Source organism: Rutidosis leptorrhynchoides, chromosome 7 (genome assembly GCF_046630445.1).
Source record: "Rutidosis leptorrhynchoides isolate AG116_Rl617_1_P2 chromosome 7, CSIRO_AGI_Rlap_v1, whole genome shotgun sequence".
NCBI lineage: Eukaryota > Viridiplantae > Streptophyta > Magnoliopsida > Asterales > Asteraceae > Rutidosis > Rutidosis leptorrhynchoides.
The window spans coordinates 128,346,127-128,372,912 of NC_092339.1; the positions used below are offsets into that span (position 1 = coordinate 128,346,127).

The following is a 26,786-nucleotide window of genomic DNA, read 5'->3' on the forward strand; positions in this document are numbered from 1 at the left end:
CTTTATAGCGAACGATTCAGCGTTTATTATCAAAAGGTTAAAAGTAAAAAATAAAAACTGTACATACTTACCTGTGAGAAAGAATTCTCAGAGACCTGCTTTAGCCGACTCATATGAGAGTCGTGTGATTTGGTTCTCCATAGCTACGTAAGCGTATCCTCGATTCTTCAATATCTTTTCTTCTAAACATATAAACGGTCCTTCTCTGCATAGAGTAACAAATTCGGTATTTGAATATGTTTGATTATTTGAACATTTACCTTCGTGTGACCATTTTCCGCATTTATAACATCTTTCAAGGTGTCGTACTCTTCTTTTTGTTGCGAATTTTGATTTTCCTTTACCAAAATGTATCTTATGATGATCTTTTCTGAGTTCTTTTCTTACTCCGTCCATTTTGCTTCTTATGAATGATACCAGTTCACTCGGAAGTGTCATTATTACATTTAGTAATCATAGCATGTAGCATTAGACCATGGTTCAGATTAAAGGAATTCTTCATCTCGTAAAACCTAAAAAAAATAAAAATTCAGAATGGGGGGAGAAGACTAGTTCTTTAGGGTCTGCTAGGGAAAGACCATTCGGATTCCATTCTCGAGAACTACACAAAAACAGAATATCTAACTTTAACAGAAATATATATTACCCTAAAAAGATTCGAACCTTCCCACACTTAGTTAGCTGTGGTGTCGAAATTGTGATTAACTTCATCTTCAACTTCCATTATATTATCTATGTAATGTTTAACTCTGTGACCATTAACTTTAAATTCAATCCCATTTGAATTTATTAATTCTACTGTTCCGTACGGGAAAACTCTTTTGACTATGAATGGTCCAGACCATCTTGATTTCAATTTTTCAGGAAATAGCTTGAATCGTGAATTGAAAAGAAGAACTCTGTCTCCTTCCTTAAATTCTTTTGAACTTCTGATTCTTTTATCATGTCATTTCTTTGTTCTTTCTTTAAAGATTAACGAATTTTCATATGCTTCATGTCTTAATTCTTCTAATTCGTTTAGTTGACTTAACCGTAGACGTCCAGCTTCATGTAAATCAAGATTACATGTCTTCAAAGCCCAAAATGCTTTATGTTCAATTTCTACTGGAAGGTGACATGTTTTTCAATAAACTAGTCTAAAAGGTGTGGTTCCAATTGGAGTTTTGTAGGCTGTTCTAAAATCCCAGAGTGCATCCTCTAATTTCATGGACCATTCCTTCGTATTTGATCCTACGGTTTTCTCTAGAATACATTTTAAAGCTCGGTTGGTATTTTCAACTTGTCCACTTATTTGTGGATGATAAGCGGTTGAAATTTTATGAGTTACTCCATATCTTTTGAGAACTTTCTCAAGTTGATTATTACAAAAATGAGTACCCCGATCACTTATTAAAGCTTTCGGTGTTCCAAACCTAGCAAAAAGACGTTTTAAAAAGTTAACTACAACTCGTGCATCGTTAGTTGGGAGAGCTTGTGCTTCCGCCCATTTAGATACATAATCAATGGCAACGAGAATGTAGAGATTATTATGAGATTTTGGAAATAGACCCATAAAGTCAATACCCCAAATGTCAAATACTTCACATACTTGAATGACATTTTGTGGCATTTCATCACGTTGACTTATTTTTCCGGCCCTTTGACAAGCATCACAGGATTTGTAAAGAAGGTGTTGTGTCTTTGAAAATTGTAGGCCAATAGAATCCAGCATCGTAAACTTTTCTTGCTGTGAGTTGAGGCCCATAATGCCCTCCTGTTGGTCCTGTGTGACAATGGTTTAAGATTTGACTGGCTTCATCTCCGAATACACATCGGCGTATTATTCCATCAGGACAACTTTTAAATAAATGTGGATCTTCCCAGAAATAGTGTTTTATATCACTAAAGAATTTCTTTCATTTTTAGTACGACAACCCTTTTTCAAGGAATCCACATACTAAGTAGTTTGCATAGTCTGCAAACCATGGAATTTCATTATAATCTGTCTTCAATAGATATTCATCAGGAAAGTTATCTTGTATGGCCGATTCATTTAGAACTTCTAATTTGGGATTTTCAAGACGAGAAAGATGATCAGCGGCGAGATTTTCTGCTCCCTTTTTGTCTCGGATTTCAATATCGAACTCTTGTAAGAGTAAGATCCAACGGATTAATCTTGGTTTGGCATCTTGTTTCGAAAATAGGTATCTAAGAGCAGAATGGTCGGTATAGACCACTGTTTTAGCTAGAACGAGATATGAACGAAATTTGTCAAAAGCAAAGACAATAGCAAGGAGTTCTTTTTCAATAGCTGTGTAATTCGTTTGTGCTCCTCGTAACGTCTTACTAGCGTAATAAATAGGTTGAAATTGTTTTTCAATCCTTTGTCCTAAAACGGCTCCCATTGCAAAATCACTTGCATCGCACATAAGTTTAAACGGTAGATTCCAATTTGGAGTTATCATGATCGGCGCATTAGTGAGTTTTTCTTTAAGAATATTAAAAGATTTGATGCATTAATCCGAAAAGATGAATGGAGCATCCTTTTCTAGGAGTTTATTCATAGGAGTGGCAATTTTAGAAAAATCTTTTATGAAACATCGGTAAAAACCGGCATGCCCTAGAAAACTCCTAACTCCTCTAACATTGGTGGGATGTGGAAGTTTAACAATTACATCTACTTTAGCTCTATGCACTTATATTCCTTCCTTTGAAATTTTATGACCAAGAACGATGCCTTCTTTAACCATGAAATGGCATTTCTCCCAATTAAGTACTAGATTTGATTGTTCGCATCTAATAAGCATTCGTTCAAGATTAACTAGACATGATTCAAATGTATCACCGAAGACTGAAAAGTCATCCATGAAAACTTCCATGCATTCTTCTATCATGTCGTGAAAAATCGCCATCATGCACCTTTGAAAGGTTGCAGGGGCGTTGCAAAGTCCAAATGGCATGCGTTTGTAAGCAAAAGTACCATAAGGGCACGTGAATGTGGTTTTCTCTTGGTCCTCAGGTGCTATTGAATTTGAAAATATCCGGAAAAACCATCAAGAAAACAATAGTAACTATTTCCTGCTAATCTTTCCAACATTTGATCAATGAAAGGTAAGGGAAAGTGATCTTTTCTGGTGGAGTCATTTAATTTTCTATAATCAATACAAACACGCCATCCTGTTACAGTCCTAGTAGGAATAAGCTCATTTTTTTTTTCATTTGTGATGACAGTCATGCCACCCTTCTTAGGTACACATTGAACTGGGCTTACCCATGGACTATCAGAGATCGGATAAATTAAACCTGCATCAAGCAGTTTAATTATTTCTTTCTTAACAACATCTTGCATATTAGGATTTAGTCTTCGTTGGTGTTGCACATACGTTTTATGACCTTCTTCCATAAGGATTTTATGTGTGCAATAAGAAGGACTTATTCCTTTAATGTCATGAATTTTCCATGCAATAGCTGGTTTATGAGCTTTTAGCACAGAAATGAGTTGAGATTTTTCATTTTTCATAAGAGAAGACGATATTATTACAGGTAATTCAGATTCACCATGTAAATAAGCGTATTCCAAATGGTTTGGAAGTGGCTTTAACTCTAATGTCGGTGGTTCTTCTATCGATGATTTATATCGATATCTGTCTTCCTCTTTTAGCATTTGAATTTCTTCTTTTGTTGGTTCATATCCATTAGCCATAAGTGTAGCTAACATTTCAGTTTCATTAATTGGTTCAGTTCCTTCCCCTAAAGAACATTCTCCTGTTCCTTGTAATTATGGAAATTCTTCTAAAAATTATGCATCTGAATCTATAGTTTGAATATAATAACATGTATCATCTGCAGATTGCGGTTGTTGCATGGCTCTATCAACAGAAAAGGTAACACTCTCGTCCTCTATACTTAGGGTCAGTTTCTTACCGAACACGTCTATTATTGCTTTAGCCGTGTTTAAGAATGGTCTTCCTAATATGAGAGGAACTCGAGAATCTTCTTCCATGTCCAGAATAACAAAATCTACTGGAAATACTAAAGTACCAACTTTAACTAGAATGTTTTCCATTATCCCTCTAAGATATTTTACTGATCGATCGGCTAGTTGTATACTTATTCTTGTTGGTTTCAATTCTCCAAGGTCTAGTTTAGCGTATAGTGAATACGGCATTAAATTTATACTAGCACCTAAATCTGCCAATGCTTCTATTGAACTAAGACTACCCAAAAAACATGAAATTGTGAAACTTCCTGGATCAGATAATTTTTCTGGCATCTTATTCAACAGTACTGCGGAACAGTTTGCATTCATAGTAACAGCCGAGAGTTCTTCCATTTTCTTTCTATTTGTGATTAGATCTTTCAAGAATTTGGCATATCTTGGCATTCCTGAAATCACATCAATGAAAGGAAGATTGACATTTATTTGTTTAAACATATCCAAGAATTTGGATTGCTCAGCTTCAAGTCTTTCTTTTCTCATTTATTCGGGTAAGGAAGTGGCGGTTGGTATGGTTTTTACATAAGGTTTAGCCTTAACTGTGTTATCTTCATTAACCTTTTCAACTACCGGTTCTGTTTCCTTATCTTGCTCAGGTTGTGGTTCTTGTGGAGTAGGAATAGAGTCATCAGAAATTATAGGTATTTCAGGTGGTTTAAGTGTAATACCACTTCTTGTGGTAATGGCTTTAGCTGTTTCATTCCGGGGGTTAGCATTTGTATCACTAGGTAGACTTCCCGGTTTTTTTTCACCTATTAATCTTGCTAGGTTGCTCACTCCTTGTTCTAAATTTTGAATAGAAGCTTGTTGATTTCTAAATGCTTGAGCATTTTGTTCATTGATTTGTTTCTGAGATGTGAAAAACTGAGTTTGAGATTCAACTAGCTTCGACATCATATCTTCTAAATTTGGCTTTTTATCATCAGTTTGTAATGGTTTATTTTGAAAAATAGGTCTTTGCTGATTGTAAGTATTATTGGATACTTGCTGATTGTTAGGACCTTGTTGGTTGTTATATGGAACATTTCGGTTATAATTCTAATTTTAATTGTAAATTAGTCTTGGCGGTTGATAATTATTTTGATAATTATTTCCAGGCCTTTGGTTCATGTATGAAACATTATCTCTTTGTTCCATTGTTGGTTCAATAATGAGACAATCTTTTGTTAAATGTGGTCATCCACACTGCTCACAACTAATTCTTATTGAGTGAATATCCTTAGTCATCTTTTCCATTCTTCTCTCGACAGAATCTATCTTTGCAGAAATGGAATCAAAGTCATGGCTAGAATCGGCTCTAGCTGCTTTAGATGATCTAACGATATCTTTTTCTTGATGCCACTCATATGAGTGGGAAGCAGTGTTATCAATAATTTTGTAAGCGTCAGTTGCTGTTTTCTTCATAATGGAACCACCAGCTGCTATATCGATGTCTTTTTGTGTAGTGATGTCGCATCCTTGGTAGAATATTTGTACTATTTGAAAAGTGTCTAAACCATGTTGCGGACATCCTCTTAATAACTTTTCAAATCTTGTCCATGCTTCATATAGAGTTTCATTTGGCTTTTGTGTGAACGTAACAATTTCTCCTTGAAGTCTCACGGCTTTAGATGCCGGAAAGAATTGTTTAAGAAAATTTTCAACTAAAACGTCCCATGTATCAATCGCCCCTTCAGGTAACGATTCTAACCAATCTTTGGCTTCTCCCTTTAAAGTCCAGGGAAATAACATGAGATATATCTATTCATCCTCCACTTCTCTTATTTTAAATAGTGTACAGATCCTATTAAAGGTACGAAGATGTTCATTTGGATCTTCCTTCGGCGCACCACTAAATTGGCATTGATTAGTTACCATGTGTAGGATTTGTCCTTTGATTTCATAATCTGGAGCATTAAAGTCTGGTTGACTAATTGCGTGACCTTGGCCAGTGCGTTTAGCTCTCATTCGGTCTTCCAGATTTTCCATGATTGAATTTGTTGAATCTGAATCACTAGAGGATTCTGATTTAATGGGTTGTTTCTCGACAATCTCTGTTTGAATGATTGGTGGTTTCGGAGGAAAGATTAGTGGTTCAGGATCTCTGAATTGTCCCTGAATATCCTCCGGATTCTCAATTGTGAGGTCGGGTTCAAAAAATAGATTATCGGAAATTTGAATTGGAGTACTTGGTCGACTAGATGACGATTCTAAAGAAAAATCAACGGCGACAATATTGGCTAGATGTCTTGATCGAGTTACAGGTGGTGAACGTACGAAAGGTGGTGAACGTTTTGCTCGGTGCATTCACTGAATATCCTATTAGTTATAAAATATAAAAATTATATAAGTTATCAAATTAATAGACTTTTCTGCTTTTGCCAACGTTTCGAATAGCCAAAAGATGTAGCAGGGAGCCAGAACCCTTAAAATCGGATGCTCACAACTCAGCCACTAACAAATTCAACTATTACTACGAAGCAGAAAATTTGGATGTCTATCATTTTAACCACTTAAAATAATTTTTAGTTGAAATTTAAAGAAATTTTAGAGAAGAAATAGAAAATTCTATGTCCTAAAAACTAGAGCGGAAAAAAATAAGAAAGAAAAAGAGTGCGTCGGAAAATGTCGAAAAATAAAAGGTCAAAAAATAAAAATAAGAAAGTTGCGCGTCGAAACTTAAAAGGTACTAAAATTTTAAAACGGCGTCTCAAAATTATAAAGCACCTAAATCTTAGTTTAAAGAAAAAGCACTTAAGAGATTTTACGGCATAGCCTAAAAATCTAGAAATAAAAATAAGCTACGGCAAAATACTAGAACTTAAAACTAGTTACGAACGATAAAAATACAAATATTACTAATAAACGATTAAAAAGTTACAAAATATAAATAGATATAAAAAGTGATAAAATTACTTATTTTTATAAAAATATTATTTTTATATTTATTATTTTATAAAAGTATTAATTTTATAAATTAATAAAACTAATTAAAACTTAAAATACAAAATTAATTAAAAACTTAAACTAAATTATCATAATAATTAACCTAATTAGGGTTTAAAAATAATAATAAATAAAAATACTTCGTAATTAATGCGAAATTAGGTCAAACCAGACGTGTCAGAATAGGCTACGCGATCTCGTAGCTTTTTGCCTTCTCTCCTCCGAGATCGCGGAGCTCAATAGTACCGGACTCAGTATTGGGCTAAAACAGTTTGGCCCAATTGGAAATTTAATTAAAAACAGTTTTGGGCTTCGTATTAATCTGGCCCAGTTCGATTTTTATTATTATTATTTTTTTCTTTTTTTTTTAAATATGTATATATAACTTAAATAAAAATTTAATTTTAAAAAATAAAATAAAAATAATTTTTAAGTTTATATATATTTAACAACTCTTAAAAACAAATATATAGATTTTTTATTTTTTTTATATTTTCTTTTTATATTTTTTGTATTTTTAATAATTAAAATGTATTTTTACAAAAGCGTATTTCTACAAAAGTAAACTAAGAATTTTTTTTATAGCGTTGCGCATTCGGCGTTTTAGTTTCCCCGGCAGCGGCGCCAAAAATACTTGATGTGCGTAGAGGTGTATACGAAATAGTTATAATATTTTACTACAAAATACTATTAAATACGATACAATTTTACACAAGTTATTTATTTATTTATAGAATGGATATACCTAAACCTTGCTACAACACTTATAGGCAGTATACCTAATCGTACAGTTGTGTAGTTTTTAGTAAGTCCGGTTCGTTCCACAGGGAGCTAGCCAAGTAACGCTATATTTTTAAAACTATATTTGTATAAATATATAAATATAAATATAAGTAGTATTATTATTATAAAAGGGGGTTTTTACCATTTAATGACCGGTTTGTCGATTTTAAAACTTTAGTCGCAGTTAAAACCTAATGTAAAATATTAAAAATATAAAATACTTAATTTAAATCGTAAAGTAAATGACAATAATTAAAGTGCGACAAATAAAAGTGCGATAATTAAAATGACAATAAATAAAATTGCGATAATTAAAAAGTACGATAATTAAAATGACAATAAATTAAAGTGCGATAATTAAAGTGCAATTAAATATGAAATAAAAGAATTATGCTTATTTAAACTTCCGTAATCATGATGTTTGACGTGTCGATTTTAGTTAATTACCATGGGTTAATTGTCCTTTGTCCTGGATTATTCAATATGTCCGTCTGATTTTTGTCCATAACAGTCCATCAGTCATAAATATAAAGTGCGAGTGTCCTCGTTAAATTATCCTTATATTCGAAGTCAAATATTTCAACTAATTGGGGACTTAAACTATAATTACACCAAGTGTCCTTGTATATAATTCACCCCTGTTTTAATAAGCCCATTGACTATTAATCCATTCCCGTGTCCGGTTAAATGAACGATTATTAGTACTTATAAATATCCCGCCCATCGTGTCCGATCGAGTGTATATGGTTATTTATAGGTACGTCCAATTGTAAATCTTTATATTAAATTAACAAACTATCATTTAATTAAACAAATATAAAGCCCATTAATAGCCCAAAGTCTAATTTTCACAAGTGTCGTTCTTTTGTCCAAACCCCAATTATGGTACAAAACTCAATAACCCAATCTTTAACATTTTAGCCCAACATCACGATTACTTCGGCTTAAATAAGCATAATAATAACTTAGCTATGAGACATTAATTTAAAAAGGTTGAACATAACTTACAATGATTAAAAATAGCGTAGCGTTACACGGACAGAGTTTCAACTTATAACCTTAAAACATTCGCTAACATAACCTTATTATTATTAATCTTAAATTAAAATTAAAATTATAAATTTTATATATATATATATATATATATATATATATATATATATATATATATATATATATATATATATATATATATATATATATATATATATATACATCTTAAGAGATAGATTGATAAAAGTGTAATGAAATTGATCGAATCCGTTGCCTTTTATAAGCCCCATTTCTGTTTTGGTGTGCTCCGTGATCTCGATGGAATTCTTCTTCACAGCTCCGCGATCGCGGAGTGTTGGATTCCAGCTCACCAACTTTGGCTCCTAGCTTGCCGACGGTTTATAAATATATATATATATATAATATATATAATTTTAAGAATTATTTATATATTATATTATATTTATGTACATAGTTGACTTGTAATTTTAACTCCGTTGCGTCACACGTTGAAAGTTGGTTCATGTATTGGTTTCGGATTTTCGAATGCCTTTTCGTATAATTTAATATCTTGTACTTTGCGTTTTGTAACTTCTACTTTTGTAATTTCTAGACGTTTCTCATCAATAATTTGAACCACTTGGATTGTACTTTGTACTTTTGAGCTTTTTGGTCGTTTGCGTCTTCAATTCGTTGAATCTGTCTTTTGCCTTCACCTTTTATTATTTAAACGAATATCACTTGTAAATAGAACAATTGCAACTAAAAGCTTGTCTTTCTTGAGGGATAATGCTATGAAATATATGTTCATTTTTAGCATTATCAAATATTCCCACACTTGAGCGTTGCTTGTCCTCAAGCAATATAGTCTTGAAAATAAAAATACTAGAATCACTTCTTTATTCTTCACACTTTGTACATCAGTGATTTTTATACGGCGGTATAAACAATGGTAGTAACGTTATGGTTTACAGTCTCACATGACTATGAAAATTTTGATCCTTAAGTAAATTGCATCTTTATGAAAACATTTGATCTTTTGAAAATTAAATCTAGCTTTTACCCTAGATAAGTTTTTCGGAATAACCCTTCACCGGTGTTTGCAAAATTGTTTTTGTGGGTTTTGTGGGTTTCAGATTTGAAAATTTTAGCTCAAAACTTGCGATTTTGTGCCACCCACTTGCTAACCTTGTATTGAGAAAGCAACACGTCCAGTATACTTGTTCCGTATATTACCTTTAGGTAAACTACCGTCCGGTTGTAAAGGAAAGCGTTGAACAAGCAACTGTTAAGGCAATGTCTCGTGACATGCTTTTGTTTATGGTCTATAACGTGTTGGATGCAATTACTATCCTTGGTAGGAGCAATAGTAAAGCTCACCCTATAGTTTTTCGGTCTGGCACAAGGTCCTGTCTTCGACCATGCTATGCAACCACCATTCTTACGATTAACACCCGATTTGGTTCAGGTGACCTAATGAATTCCAGGTGAATTCCTAGGATTTTACGTTCAATGGTAATGAACGCATTGAAAATAGGTTTTCAGAAAAGAAATCGGCTTTAATTTTGATCAAAATATTTTCTCGTTCAAGCTCGAGTTTAGATATCATTGAATTCCATGAGTTTGTAATTCTCAATCTTTAAGTTCAATCTCAAGGATTGAGTAATATCAGTCTTAAAAGCTGATTTTTAATCTTTAAGGAGATTATCCTTTCTGGGGGTCTGATTCATTAGTATTATCAAGTAATATCAGCCACTTATCTCATTTATTTCATTTCATTTCTATTTTCTTTTACTATTTTCTCTCAAAACACAAAACCCATTTAAATCCAAAGTGAGATTTGAGATTTGATCTTTGGAGCAAGAAGTAAAGTTGTTCTCCTTGTTCTTAGCTACGAGTGGATAGTGTTAGTAAGTCTTAACTCCATGTTTTGAGTTTTAGTTAAATTATGGCTAGGGTTTTGTTCATTCGAGTCTTGTAAGACCCATTTGGGGGTTAAATGGGTGAATTTGGGTAATATTGATGTAAGAAAACCCTAATAGCTATAATCTAAGGTTTTGGTCTTATGAATTGAGATTTGTAAGTGTTAAATTGTGTTGTTAGTCACTAATGCACTTGTAAATGATGAAAGATTTGTTAATGGGTTAAGTTTGACCAAAACTTGTAAGTCAACATGCTAAAATGGGTTAAAAGAGAAATGTTGACCTAGTTGGGTGAGATTGGTATGAAATACTCTAAGTTTGTGTTAGTTGGAATTAGTAGACTTTAATCACTAGCTTTTAGTGATTTATGATGAGTCATGACCATTAATGGGCGATTTTGGTGGATGTGAGTCATTTAATGCATTAGGTCATTAAATGCTCAAGAGTAAGTGTTGGTAGTTAATTCCACTAGTTTGTATGTTAATTAAATGCATAATGTGATAGGTGCATTGCATTGAAGGTTGCGAGCTTATTTTCCTAGTTCACCAAAGACGATATACAGTGAGTGGAGTAATTATACGTATGTGTATATGGCGTATTTATATGTGAATGTTATGGTATGAACCATCGAGCCGGTAGTGCCATAACATGTATGTGACAAGTGTCAAAGTGTGAACCATCGAGCCGGTAGCACTATAAAATGAGGTGTGAACCATCGAGCCCGTAGCGCCGAAGTGTGAACCAAAGAGCCGGTAGCACTATAAAATCATGATGTGAAACATCGAGCCGGTAGCATCAAGTGTGAACCATCGAGCCGGTAGCACTATAAAACAAAGTGTGAACCACGAGCTGGTAGCACTATAAAAGAGTATGACTCAAATGCGTATGGTGTGAATCATCGAGCAGGTAGCACCATAGCGTTTATGGTTAACCATATGGGGGTTTGTTGATTGTTTAGCATATTATATATATATCGTGTCAAGCATATGCTAATGCGGTTTTGTGACATTGTACAACTTGTTAGTATTATGAGTATGACGACATGCTATTTGAGTTACAAGTTTGTATACTGTATTGTGTAAGTGGTTGCAAGTAAGTAGGTTATATATGTATATGTATAACTATTGCACTCACTAAGCTTTAGCTTACCCTCTCGTTGTTTACATTTTTAGGTGCGAACACAGAGAAAGGAAAAGGGGTAATTGGGCATTAGATTCCTATGATGCATGCTAGTTAAAGCTTTTGGAAGATGACCTAATGCTTTTGGGTAGTTTAGCCCCAAACCATGCTCGGGTGTAGTTTGGATTAAAACTATCATTTCAAATGGGTCGAACTTGTATTACATTTGATTAATGGCCTTAGTGCCTTTTGTAAACATTAAACTTGTTGTACGTTTTAATGGGTTGTATGGAATGGTTTATATCATTCCAATGGCACGTTAATGTTCGTTACAAAAAAAAAATATTTATCCGGTTGAATACGGGTTGGGTTGTTTCAGGTTCGCTAAGACCAGCGCTCTGATACCAAATGAAAGGACCCGCCCATATACATTATAAATGATTCACAATAGTTGATTACATCGCGAGGTATTTGACCTCTAAATGATACATTTTACAAACATTGCATTCGTTTTTAAAAGATAAACTTTCATTTCAACGAAAGTTGACAGACATGCATACTATCTCATAATATATCCAAACTATGAATGACTTATTATCAATCTTGATGAACTCAATGACTCGAATGCAACGTCTTTTGAAATATGCCATGAATGACTCCAATTAATATCTTTAAAATGAGCAAATGCAAAGTAGAAGATTTCTTTAATACCTGAGAATAAACATGCTTTAAAGTGTCAATCAAAAGGTTGGTGAGTTCATTAGTTTATCATAACAATCATTTCCATTAATTTAATAGACCACAAGATTTTCATTTCATTTCTCATAAACATCATCTCATATAAGGCATTTCGCAAACTGCATAGAGATAAAAAAAATCATTCATATGGTAAACGCTTGATAACCGAACTAACAGGATGCATATAGAATATCCCCATCATTCCGGGACTCTCATCGGACATGATAATCGAAGTACTAAAGCATTCGTAACCCGAATGGGATGTGTCAAAGTCCATAGATCTATCTTTAATATTCGCGTCAATTAGGGGCCATTTCCCTAATTCTTAGACTACCAAGCTAAAAAGGGGCATATTCGATTCGATAATCCAACCATAGAATGTAGTTTTGATTACTTGTGTCTATTTTGTAAAACATTTATAAAAGCAGCGCATGTATTCTCAGTCCCAAAAATATATATTGCAAAAGCATTTAAAAAGGGAGCAAATGAAACTCACGATACGATATTTTGTAGTAAAAATATGCATACGACGTAACCGCACAATGCAGGGTTGGCCTCAGATTCACGAACCTATATCATTTATATATACATTAACACATATACTCGTAATCGAATGAATTTATATATTATTATTGGTATACTTGTTATTTAAAAGATTTATGTATTCCATTAATAACTTACATATATTTATTTTATATATCTTACTTATTTTAAAAATAATGATAGAGTTAGGTTATATGTATTAGATATATTTTTATGTACTAATATTTATTTGGTTAAATTAATACTAATAAATACAAAGTCATAATATCTTTATAATAATAATAATATCAGTAGTTATAATAATAATAATACTCATTTTAAAAATAATGATGATTATAATAATAGTAACTAAAAAGTTGTAATTTCTTTATAATGATAATAATAATGTTATTAATAATAATAATACTTATAATAATAATACTAATAATCTTATTTCTAATATTGGTAATAATACTAATTAATTAATAACAATCAATAATAAATAATAATAATATTAATAACAATAACAATAATAATAATGAAATAATAATAATAATAAGAGTATTAGTAATAACTACCTCAAAGGAGTAGCTTTAAAAATAAAAGAATAGCCAAGCCCGGGTTTGAACCCGCGACATCCCGCTAACCCGTTAACATCCTTAACCAAAGCTTTGACTGTTAAATAATATAGCCCATGTGTTTGTTTAAATAAGTCCACAAAGCAGTCCATGCTTACTTCGGCCCAACAGGCTCAAGCTTTCACAACAGCCCAACTTCCATTGTAAAATAAAAAAATATATGCATTCGTCTAAGCCTAGGTTCTAACCCAGGATCTCTGGATTAATCACAAACACCCCTAACCATTTCACCATCGGTTTCTTTCTGTTTTCATTCATAGGATAAAACATATATCCATTCGTCGCTAGTCATTATTCACGACCCAACAACACAATGAACCTCGGCCCAACAGATTAATATTTTGAAGCCCAATATACAAACCTATTTAAACATAAGTGATGATCCATTAATCCTAAACAATAAACTGTAACCCTCTCGTTCTTCATTATCGACTAATACTATAAATCCTTATTATTTAATATCATTGTCATCTATATCTTCATTACCCTAATCATCATCTTCATCGTGTATGTGCCATAATTACTAATATAAATCATCAATTTCTTAATCCTAACTAACCATTATCATAAATGCAGCATCCTACTTATCTCCTTATCATTGTGATCATTATCATAATAATATCATGATCATAATAATCATTATCATTCTCCTTGATATATCTCTTTATCATCACCATCACGTCATCATCATACTTATCAACACTTTGCATTATCTATACGTATCATGGAATAACAACAGAGGGAGCCATCGATTTGTAGCAGGTAACGGTTTTTATTAAAACAGTAAAGATTGTTTCGTCAACATAGAACCCAATTGACTTTGTATATCAAAGTAATCCAATTAAACTTACAGGAGCCCACATCTACAAATCCAATATATTGATTCACTAACCAGCCCACTAAGTATAAAAAGGTTTTCGATTTAACATTACTAGAATGTAAATGACCCAATCCAAATACCTAGGTTTGATGTAACATAGAAGGAATATACGTAGAACTTAGGATTCGGTTTTTGGAAAGAAAATAAACAGAAAAGAAAAGACAAGTTGTAGTCCCCATATAACCACTCCCATTCCTTACTTTTAAAACCCTCATCAAGCTTTTATTCCTTTAATCATTTTCTTACCATTATTATTAGTTGATCATCATCATTTACTCACTAACCCAATACCATTGATATATTAATGGGAATCGAAAGAAATAAATCCTAACAGCCCATTTTACTGGAGATTGAGCCAAAACAATGAGAAGTATTTAAAGAAAGTAGATGATCTTTGAGTTGTTTTCAGCTGAAACAGGAAGCTTCATAGCAGCAAGGTATCTGTTGTGGTTTCGAATAGTAACCAGGAACACAGAAAAACAATTTTGGTGGCGAGTTTGTTGGTGCTTTCCAAAGAGAAAAAGAAGAGAGAGGGTGAGGATAGAGAGATGGTGGTTTTGTTCGTGGTGTCTGGACAGAAAAGAAAACGGTAATGGAAATTATAAGTGGCTTACATGTTTGTAAATGGAAAACAAAAGTATAGTAGCAGTATGTAATGAAGATAATGATGTGGCTTTGATATGGGTTCGTTGATGGTTCGTCCAGTGCAACAGAAACATTGAGCCATAGTAGTAGCTGCAAACGAGAAGAGAATTGCAGTAGTGGGGCCATAGAGTGGTGGTTTCTCAGTCATAAATAGGAGAAAAGATGGTTCAAATGGGTTTTGATATGTAACCGGGGTTGAAACAGGAAATGTTATGGTGGTGGTTAAAAACAACACGAAATGAAGTAGCAGGTGGTGATGAGGTTTCATATAACTCATGTAAGTGTATATGTATACATATATAATCAGCTAGATAAGGTTAGATAATGATGATGAACTAACTATGGCTGTAAGGGTGGCGAAGTGGTGTGGTTGCCGAAACCATAAACTGATGTATGTATATAAATATACCAAGTCATCTAAATTTAGTACATAAATTCATTTCTTTCATTATTGTTTGATGGTGTATCATTAACCAATCGAGTTTGTATTGTAGTGATGAGGATATCGACATGTAACAAGAATCAGGCAGGAAGGACAGAATTTCCAATCAGGAGAAATAAAAATATTTAACAGATAGCTACGTTCAACTGATTTTGTATTGAAGTGGTGATTTGGATTCGATATGTAGCATATCAGAAAGAAGAGGACATACGTAAAAGTATGAAGAAAAATAAAGTAGATATTGATGTGTAACAAATTTTGTTTGCATTGCAAACGGAATTCGTCATATATCATAATGAGAGACAAATCATGAATAAAAGTTTAAAAGTAGATAGCTAAGTTAAACTGAATTTGTTGTGTAATGTAACTGATTTGTACTAGTAGCAATTAAAAACAGTAAACGAATATCATACAGTTAGATTACATGAAACTGAATCTTGATATTTTTATTTTTATTTTTATTTATTTATTTTTATTTTTTATAAAGTCTATATTAATAATTAATACATATAATTATATTATTAATAGTAATTCTATAAATGATAATAATAATTGTTAATAATAATGTGAATAATGATATTAATAATAATAATAAGGATAATAATATGATAATAATAATATAGATAATAATGATGATAAATAATAATATTAATAATAATAATATTAATTATAATAATATTAATTATAATATTACTAATAATATTAATGATGATAATAATATTAATAATAATAATATTAGTAATAATAATATTATAACAATTTATATTTATCACACTTCCCATCCATATATTATATATTGAGATTAATAATAGTTAATAATACTGATTTTATTATTAATGAAAGTAGTCACAGTATTATTAGTATAATAACTATATTTTTAACTTGTAATTACATTTAATATATTAATGTTATAATTCATTACTTATGTAATGTTTACTAATTATATCATATATAATTGAATATTTATGCACTATTATAATATACATTTAATTATAATTCTACATAGAATTCTTATCTATTTATATATAGATTCATTTTAAATTATAACAATATTATTTTGTATTTTTGTTTTACATAAATAATTCCAATGTTTAGTTTATATTTTATTATTTTAAATTATCATATATCCTTACATTTATATATATATATATATATATATATATATATATATATATATATATATATATATATATATATTCATTTACAAACAATTGATTGTGAATCGTCGACAATAGTCGAAGGGTAATTGCATATGTGAAAATAGTTAAAAAAATTTGAGACTCAACATTAGAGTTCTTTGCTTATCGTGTCGAAATCATATAAAGATCAAGTTTAAATTTGGTCGGAAATTTCCGGGTCGTCACACGACACCTGGCCAGCGATGATTCATGTGCTGATTTACCTGATTCGCGAATCCAACGGCGAGTAAAACGCATTTCGACCATTAAAATTGTAAAAATTATCCGTTGCATTTAAATTTTTCAGCATTTGACTTTTCCTTGGCTTTAAACCATTTCATCCCTATATATATATATATATATATATATATATATATATATATATATATATATATATATATATATATATATAAATGCAACGGATAATTTTTACAATTTTAACGGTCGAAATGCGTTTTACTCGCCGTTGGATTCGCGAATCCGGTAAATCAGCACATGAATCATCGCTGGTCAGGTGTCGATTCGACCAGCTTTTCTGACGTCGATTTTGACTAACGCTGATATTGCTAGTCGACACCCTGAAGTCTTTTCTTATTCTATACGAGGCATGTAACTTTTTAACCATCACTAAACACACCACCTGTGTACGGTGTATAATAATATAAAAATACATAAAGTTTGAAAACCGGTTATATATATATAAACACAGCTCATCTTCATATTTTTCATACAAAAACGACACATTTTCTCTCAACTTTCTACATTAAAATAACACATTTCATCCAACTTTTAACACTCAAATAATCCATTACATCCAACTTTCAAGATTAAACCATGGATCCAATTTATGTTACGTTCAGCGTAAATTACGGGGGTGAATTTGGTGCCTCAAATGGGATGAGAAAACCATTTGATGATATCGATGTTCTTGAGTTCGATATATCAAATTTGTTTCAGTTTCCTAAAGATAAAATACCTTTCGTATACTACCATGTTTATATTTTGACGAAAACACGAAAAAATTTGAGTTTGTTATGTATAAAAAAGAATGGGATGATACTAAAGAACGAGCCATGATACGCTTTCAAAGAATTTCGTTGTATCTTTTATTCATATATAAAAGTCCTGAACGTAATTACGATTATGATAGTGATGAGTCAGGATTCGGTTTATAAATTGTTCGGAAACATGTTTAGAAGTTTTTTAATCTATGTAATTGTATTATTAGATTTTTTTATGTAATTATACCATTAAATTTGTTTGTGTAATCGTATTATTAAAAGTGTTCATTTAGTTATTTATTCTTTATGTTGTATTATTGATATAAAATAAAATAAATATTTATCAAGATTAAAAATTGAATAAAACCAAAAATAGACACTGGAAATGAACATCGAATGACACCTCTACTTTTTCACTTTCTCTTTCAGACATTGAAATAGACACTGAAATCGTTGGTCGGGACACCTCGTGCCCTAATCTCATATCCTCTACTCCTAACTTTACTCCACTTATATTGACAGGTCACATCCATCAACCTTGTTTCTCTATTTTAATTTGATCTATATCCATATGTTTATATAAAATTTAGTTATTAGCCAAAATGCCCATTTTCATGCCGAACTATAAGGATTCGCCCTAAAGGAAATTAACTGCCAAAATATCCTCGCAAGTCATAAGCCCTACTTGCAACTCATAAAGTTTCATTGTTTTTCCGAGGAAGTTCAAGTCCCGATCTGAGACTTAGACGCATAACCGAGACAACACAAGTCGCAACGTTGCAGGGTACCGTTGCGACTTGCGACTCACTGTGTTTTATGAGTAATGCACACTTTGTCTATGAGTCGCAAGACTTACATGGGTAACCTTGAAACTGATGTGTACTTTATCTGGATAAGATTTTCTGACTTTCTTGGATTGTTAAGATAACGTTCTGTACCTTATTTTGACCAATAATTAACTGAGATTAGAAAAACATCAAGTTGGAAATACATACATTTTCTTCATGCACTTTCATTACTTTAAAACAAAACATTCAACCAATTCAATTTCAACAAAATTGTAGAATCTACACCTACGTTTTAGATATGACTATAGCAACATATTATATAATGAGTAACCAAAATATTTTTTTAGAACGACAATTTTGGCATCGAATCCTCTCATTTGCCACCCACACACCTGTTAGGAAGAAACTCCCCGCATCCATCACGCAAAGCGTACCCGGAATGCTTTAGGCTAACTGCTTGGCCTGCACAAATTGAAGGATACCCCCCTCCCCCGGATTTGAACCTGCACCTATTTTTCAAGGATACGGGCCCAGAATCAACTGAGACTTTTTACCACTCAACCAATAGTTCGGTGGTAGTAACCAAAACATTTTTATGCATTTATGTTTTGGAGGAGCTTTTCAATACATTAATAATAGTCCTGTTTATAGTCAATTGAATGTTTTAGAATTTCTATGAATCTCCCGGTTTAGACTAAAAAACCGGTGAGTCGAAAAAATTTGTTAGGTAACGTTATTAAAAAGTTAAAAATGTCACTTAGTTACTCTTCTTCCGTTTGTATGAATTATATATTTGATATTACGGATAGTCCCGAATTAGCGAATTCTTTTATTACGCTATATTAATGATTATCGTTTTGTACTTCATTACAAGTAGTTAGTGCGTTTTTAGTAAGATGTAAAACTGTAAAGTAAAGAGAAAGTACATTTGATAGTTACTTTTTTTAGACTACGTGTGTTTTGTCTGTGGACAATTAATATGAGACGGAGGAAGTATAAAACATAGTCTATATATAACAGTTGAAGAAATATAAATGAGTAATGATAAGGTGGTTAAATCACTTTGCTAAAATGTTTTAGGGCTAAGAAATGAAGGTTAAATCCTCACATATTCCATTTTGCCTTTTTTATAGTTTTACTCACTTCCTATATTCTATATTAACTATTCCTTCCGTATGTAACGACCTTGAACCGGGCCTAGCGGTAAATGACGTTATACCATTAGTTAATATTAATTTACTATTATAGTGATTTTAAATAATTATGTATTTTATAATTATTTGTGTATGAGATGAAGTGTGTTTTGTGACAATGGTCACAGAACATATTTGTTTATGTGAATTGGACCTCGTTAGAGCCGCTTAACGAGGTACTTTATGTTCCAGATAACTGGCAAATACCTGTGTGTTACATGGAGAAGGGTTTTCTCACAGTGAAGAAACCCCAAATCATATATGTACACTGTACGTTCTCATCTTCATCTATTTTGACACTTTAAAAACCTAGAACAACCCTCTACTTCATCTAATCCAAGTGATATTCAAGGATTGTGGTCTTGTACATCTGATTATACATGTTTCAAGCATTAAAACAAGGTAAACAACTATGAATTCGATGAATTTATGTGTTATTTATGTGGGTTTTAGAAAAATGAATTTGTAATGCTTGATTCATGCTATGAATGTGTTTGTAGTGATGTTTTAAGTTTAGAAGCATGTTCTATAGGTGTTAATTGAATTGTATGTGCTTTTGATATGCTTAAAACACACCTAATCTTATTGTAGTATACTTACGAATTCGTCCACATGGAGCAAAGTTTAGGATTTGAAAACTATTAATTATTCTGAAGATTTTAGTTGTAAAATGGGGTTTTGATTTAAAACTAATTAAAACAAAGAAAGAAAATACGAATTCAATAGATAAAGGGGTATTCACTTAGATTCAATTCCCTAGGATCCGGATTGATTTTATTAAGAATAATGTAATTAAATCCCTAAGTATAACTCTCGTTAACTAAGTTCATTAATCAATTAGTAAGATAAGTTAGTCTCCCTCACTTAGATACTAATTCTATCATGAAAGTGTCGGTTTTTCACGTTGGTCTCCCATACGCTTCTGAAGAACACAATAAATCAATATTAACTACTCAAGATTATGATTCAGTTGAAGGGTAAATCGGCGTCCCTATTTAGGCTTCACAATTAGGTATTCAATTGATGAGATTAATTACTAATCTAATTACACCGGTCTCCCGTATGTAATTCAACTTATCTATTTATTTCTCAATAACCTAGATAAATTAATTGATCTAGTAACTCTCGTTACATCAACCAATAAACTAGTAATCAATGGAATCAATTAATGGAAGTAATTAAAAATCACAATCAAAAGTAATTATCAATACATATAAAAGATCAAACAATCCTTCACCTAGGTTCAATCCTCTAAGCAAATACTAGGAATTTAGCTACTCATAATGATAATCAAAGCACACAAGTAAATAGATAAACAATAATCAACCATTGCAAAGATTAAAATAAAAGACAAGAGTTTATCAATGATTAACAATTGAAATCCTAGTGTTTAGATGCTCCAAAATACCATAGAAAGCTCAAAAATTCGTAACCCTAGCTAAAATATTCCTAAAACAAAAACTGATAAAGAGTTTGGGGTTAAAATCCAATTTATAAGGAAAAAATTCGCTGGCTGACCGACCCAAAAATTGCGACCGCATCAACCACTATCGCGACCACATCAGCCTCTCTCGCGACTGCATTAGAGTAAATTGCGGTCGCGAGATTTGTCTCCTCCACAATCTAAACTTCTCTTAATATAATGCGACCGTGAGATTTTTCATGCAAGCGTAATATCCGAATTGCGACCTCATTAGAGTGAATTGCGGCCGCGAGATGCATCAGAAACAACAGCATTTTTCTTTCTTTAACTTAGACTCGATACTTCAATTTGCCTTCCAATTTTTACATGAAAATACCCCCGAAATCACCTCAAAACATACTAACTCTTCAAATTACCTTGAAGGAATCTAAAAGCTCGAACTATAACAATTATCTTCATGATTCCTTAATCTTTAAACCAAAAATCAACAAGAACGAACCAATATTGCTAGTAAAAATATATATAAACTAGGCAATATCAAAATCCCCACACTTGAACCTTGCTTGTCCTTAAGCAAGTCTATCTTCAAATAATATCAACTTAAACAAGATAAACATACTCGAACAAGTCTTCAATAATTATAGAATCAAGACATACCGATATCATCTTCAAAATCATTAAATCCATATCGTGTAATCTTCAACAAAACAAACGCAAGGTTCAAGCCTTCAATCAAACTCAACTTCCCAATATCAAACATCATGATCACCCAAAACTTCATTACCCCGAATCAAGAACATCATGTGCGGAACCAAGAAAAATTTATCCTTAGGGAAAACAAGACCTTTAGAAAACCATTTTTGCATTTTAAGAATGGGAAAACTAGTTAACTTTTTACACAAAACAAGTTTTTCGGAATTTTATAGGTTTTAAAGGATATGTGCTTTCAAAGCCATCCCGGTTTTGGGACAGCCGCACGGGTAATTGCCAGGCCAGTATATCATCTAGGATGAACTACCTCCCGGTTCAAAGGCGATGTGAAGACAACTACATTGGGTGTAAATTTTTTGGGGGTCTAGTGCACGACATTTGAAAGACTTTGCTTTCAAGCAATGGTCTTTTGAAACTCAACTTAACTTGCAAGACTTTACTTACAAGCTTCGGAGACTTTACTTCCTAATAATAACATGGGAGGACTCGATTCTCTCGAAAGTGTTTAAACACTTGTTTGATTAATTTAATGTCCTTGAACCACACTTCCCACGCATCTAGCTTTTATGCTAGTTTTAAGAAAATGTAGGAAGCAGATACTACATTCCCGTATTTGAAAAGGGTGCCACTACTTTTGACCATGGCGTGTGTTGTCTAGCAACACTAGCATGAAGTCATTGCTCTTACTAAAGAAGACTGCACATTGTGAAGCTCAAGGCTCCTCTTCCCATAGTACGATACATCAGTATAACACATCGTGAAATGATGCATTAACCAATGTCATTATAAAATGATGTAGATTAGGAAGTCTCCTATACCAAGTAAGACGGGCATTCGGAAGACTTAATTTCCTTTATGGATGGACTTGAATCATCCTACAATTTTGGGTTTTTATACCCTGGAAGACATTGCTTCCTTATTACACACACTCACGCAAAAGAAAATACAAAACACCAAATTCACCAAAATCATTAAGGTACCTGCACAATTTAACTTACAATAGTGATAACATTTGTCCAATAAAACAACTACACTTAGCCTTTGAAAGAGTCAAAAATTTTAAAATTATCAAGTTTTTAACAATTTAGTCGCAAATAAGACTCCAAGCCAAGTGTACTACATCCGCGAGAATTTATATCTCTCCCCCCACACTTAAGATCATGTAATGCCCTCATTTACATGAAATCAGATAAAATAAATATAAATTCGATAATAGAGTGAATGGGAAAAACATAATCGGATGTAGTGCAATATAATCATGAAACGGAGTGACAGACGGCTCTGCACTGATGATCATTCCTCGATTGTCATCACATAATGGTACCTGCAATGATTAAAAAAGAACAAAACATAAAAAGAAAAATATTTTTGGATTTTTCAATTTTTTAGGGTTTTTAGTTTTAAAACACACGCATTATACAAATTATACAAGGATATACACTCTACAAGTTTATTAACGAGTCTTGCACTAGACTCCACCTTCCTCTCAACTAATGCCCGGATGGTGGGTTCCCTCCTTCTTCAAACCATGGGAACCACCACTTTTAATACCATTACCTATCATGCTTATTAACCAATCATCCGCGGCCCTTGACTCCCTAGTCAGTTCCCTCAACTTGTCCTTCTCTTTTTAAGATAAATTAGAAACTAACCGGAGTCTTAACTGCTCATCTTTCTCATTCATCGCTTTCTTAACCCGCCCGAATAACCTTCTCATAGACCTATCAACCACATTATCATCGGGTGGTTTATTCACGGGTTTTTCTTTAACAACTCCACCCCCACACTTAGGCTCCTTACTAGTCTCAGTTTCAACATTAGCAATTTCACTACTAGTAAGAACATTCACAGACTCAACGGGTGTGGGTGGTGATTTAACACTAAACTTTGTTTGAAAACTCAAAGTTTTACCACTATCCCTCAAAATCAATTTACAAGTTCTCCAGTTAGTCAGTGCATCTGCAGTTGCTAAAAATGGTCTACCTAAAACAATGAGTATAACCTTATCCTCCGGCATATCAACAACCACAAAATCTGCTGGAAACTCTAATTCACCTATCTTAACCACCAAATTTTCAGAAATCCCTATGGGTTTACGAACCGACTGGTTAACGAATCTAACTCCAGTTTTAGTCGACTTAAGCTCATTCAAACCCAAACGTGAATAAACAGATAATGACATAAGATTGATACTCGCACCTGAATCAGTTAAACAACTAAAAATTTCAGAGTCATCAATCCTACATGGCACTATGAATGGATCGGGATCACCTAACTTTGGTGGCATATCACTCTTCTTCAAAATAGCGTCACATTACGCTTCAAGAAACGTGGAGGATGCCTGCTCATGCTCACTTTTCTTCGCCATTAAATCCTTTAAAAATGTGACGCCCGTACAAAATCAACGTGTACGGATCATCAACAACAGGTCCATTACACGGTACAATACTACATGCTGTTTTAAAACAAGTTTTGCATTCAAGAAAAGGTGACGTCTTTACCAACGTCAAATGTTTTACAAAAGATGACGTCTTTACCAACGTCAGATGTTTTACAAAAGATGACGTCTTACCAACGCCAACTGTTTTACAAGGATAACGTGTTTCTACGAATATAAAGCCTTAAAATAAGTACGTGAAACAAAGGTCATTACAAAACCGTTGTTCAAATGTAACATAAGTTGTGAATGCAAAGTAAAAGTTCCATGATTGAGACATCTCTAAGTAATGCAGCGAAAGTCTAACACAGCGAGTCTGTAACAGCAAGTCTATGACACCAAGACTATAACAGTAAGTCTAACAGCGAAAGCAACAACGTCTAAGCACCTGAGAAATACATGCTTAAAATGTCAACACAAATGTTGGTGAGCTATAGTTTGTTTGTAATCAGTAATGTAATGTAGACCACGAGATTTCAGTGCTTCAACCAGCGTTTCAAATCAGTATTTCAAATCAGTATGATAAAGTACATGCTTATCTGTGGGCACCCGGTAACTAACTTAACAAGTAATATATCACCCCCTAAAAGTACACTTGGTGAGTGCGTAAGTTTACGAAGTATTAAACACCCGTTGAATGTTAGCGCGACTAGCCCGAGTGGGGATGTCAAACCCGATGGATCCATATCTAAGATTCGCGTTCACCTGTTCATAAACCAATGACTAAACGTTACCGAGCTAAGGGGAATCTTTGTGCCATTATGTCACCCACACATATATAAAGTTTAAGTACTCGTGTCTAGTATGTAAAACATAAAAAGCGCATGTATTCTCAGTCCCAAAAATAGTTAAAGTAAAAAGGGAAGCTATAACTCACAGTGAATGTGCGGTAAAAGTTGATATGAAAAGTATGCAAGTAGTAAGTCGGTCCGAAAGGTCCTCAACCTAAGTCAAAGGTTACTAAGTCAGTATATTGTCCCCCAAAAGTTTTAAAGTAAATAAGTTAAGTCTTAAGTATCATCATCATTCGTAAAAGATAAAGTAAGTTTTCATCAAGAATAGAGATCGAAACAATCGGACAGCTGCTACGATCTCTATACAAACTGAAAAGACGCGTGGTCAGTAGCCAAGGCTCCATATGTGTGTCCTCGTACCGTTTTCCAATTTTCAGATCCTAACTCGATGTCGTTTGACCGTGGCGACGGTTTAAGCGCGAGTAGGTCAGAATTTTCAGCACGTCGTTACAAAGGCGTAGTGACTTTCGGAAGGCTATAAATCCTAAACCGTATATCGGATTTAGGCGAGTCTTAAATGAAAAGTCATCTACTCGAACCGAAATATCTAAAAATCAAATTTTCAGAAGTCCCAGGTATATGATCAGACCCCAAAAAACAGTAAACAAGTGCTCAGGTGAGTTTCTTGGTGCTTGATGCTCATCACGTTTCTCATCCTTGATGCGTATAAGCTTCAAGTGTACAACTCTTTGATGTTTTAGAATCATTATGACCAAGTTTTAACCATAAACACACAACTAAAAGTAAAAGCTAACTTTTTACAAGTTTTGAACATCAAGGTTGTCTCTTTATTGCATAAACATAATAAAGCTTCAACCTTTGTCCTTTTGATACAAGTTTATGCATCTTCATCATATGAGATGATGAAGACTTGATTTTTATCACCATAAAAATCATAAAAAGGTTCCAAGTAAGTGAGATCTACAATAATAACTTAGATATCAAGTGTTAAGAAACCCTAAGCTAGAAAGCTTGGATCTTTACAAGATTAATGAGACCATAAGCTAGAAAGCTAAGATCTAGTAAAAGTAATGAGATCATAAACTAAAAAGCTTAGATATTTAACAAAATAATGAAACCCTAAGCTAGAAAGCTTGGATCTTTAATGTTCTTGAAGATCCTTAAAGCAAAAAGCTAGATCTACAAGTTACGTGAAGATCATAAACACAAGTTTTGATATTTTAACAAAATAAAGTGATCTTAAGCTTCAAAACTTATATCCAACAAAGTAATGAAGATTCAAAGCTAAAAAGCTTGAATCTTTCATGTTCTTGAATGATTCAAATCAAAGTTTAAATCTACAAGATATAACAAGATCAAAAAGCTAAAAAGCTTGATCTTTAGATGACGATGATGTCATTTTTATGAAGAAAAGAAGAAGAAGAAGAAAATTTAAAACTTACAATTTTTAGTGTGAGAAAGACTAGAGAGAAAATTAGAGAGCAAGTGTGTGCAAAATGAGAATGAGATCAAGTGTGAAATGGGTGAATGGGGCTTGATATTTATAGTGGTGGAGGGTGCTAGGTGGCGTAGGTATCATGGCGGATAAGGAGGACAACTTTTTGCTTTTTGCATGGTGGTGGTCTAAAGGTGGTACTTATTGTTGGGATCCCATGCAACATATGTAATAATGGTTAACAAAAATGCTAGTATGTTGGCTTATCTTAATGGGTTTTTG

At 32.7% G+C, this 26,786-nt stretch overlaps 1 non-coding gene across 1 annotated transcript; it reads left to right on the forward strand.

Annotated features, from left to right (window-relative positions):
* Positions 1 to 5,468: 5,468 nt before the first annotated feature.
* Positions 5,469 to 5,575, forward strand: LOC139860899 (small nucleolar RNA R71). Its single transcript, XR_011763525.1, has one exon. It is a non-coding gene; the product is annotated as a small nucleolar RNA R71 (small nucleolar RNA).
* Positions 5,576 to 26,786: the final 21,211 nt, after the last annotated feature.